Below are 341 nucleotides of genomic sequence, written 5' to 3'. Positions count from 1 at the left end.
CGGGAGGTTTCTGGGGGTTAATCGCGTTTGACACATGCACTGTGTGTACTCATGACTGTGACAAGAAAATAATTATTGATTTTATATGAACAATGGAATAATATGATACGTTAACTGAAAATTTCATTTATTTAGTACTGTACTAATAGCATTTGCTTGATTATTTTCGGTTTTTGCAGTGACGATCATTAATATTTTCTTACTGTTATCATTACCTTATTATTGCATCATTTCCCACTGCTACAATGGGTAAAATAAAATGATTAATGCTGGAACTGCTTTATTTTCCCTTTACTGTGTATCCAACCTTATTTTGCTACCTTGGTAACCACGCACACAGA

The 341-nt window shown here is 33.4% G+C and overlaps 1 protein-coding gene across 1 annotated transcript in view; it reads left to right on the top strand.

The window, feature by feature from the left end:
* The window catches only part of LOC119591005, a gene marked incomplete in the record, with an annotated part of 1,712 nt that extends 1,440 nt beyond the window's left edge, over window positions 1-272 (top strand). The window contains 1 exon segment of the mRNA XM_037939738.1: window positions 174-272.
* Window positions 273-341: the final 69 nt, after the last annotated feature.

The sequence above is a fragment of the Penaeus monodon genome, chromosome 28 (assembly GCF_015228065.2).
Source record: "Penaeus monodon isolate SGIC_2016 chromosome 28, NSTDA_Pmon_1, whole genome shotgun sequence".
NCBI lineage: Eukaryota > Metazoa > Arthropoda > Malacostraca > Decapoda > Penaeidae > Penaeus > Penaeus monodon.
Note: the sequence above shows the minus strand (reverse complement) of the source record. Positions and strands in the feature narration are given on the sequence as shown.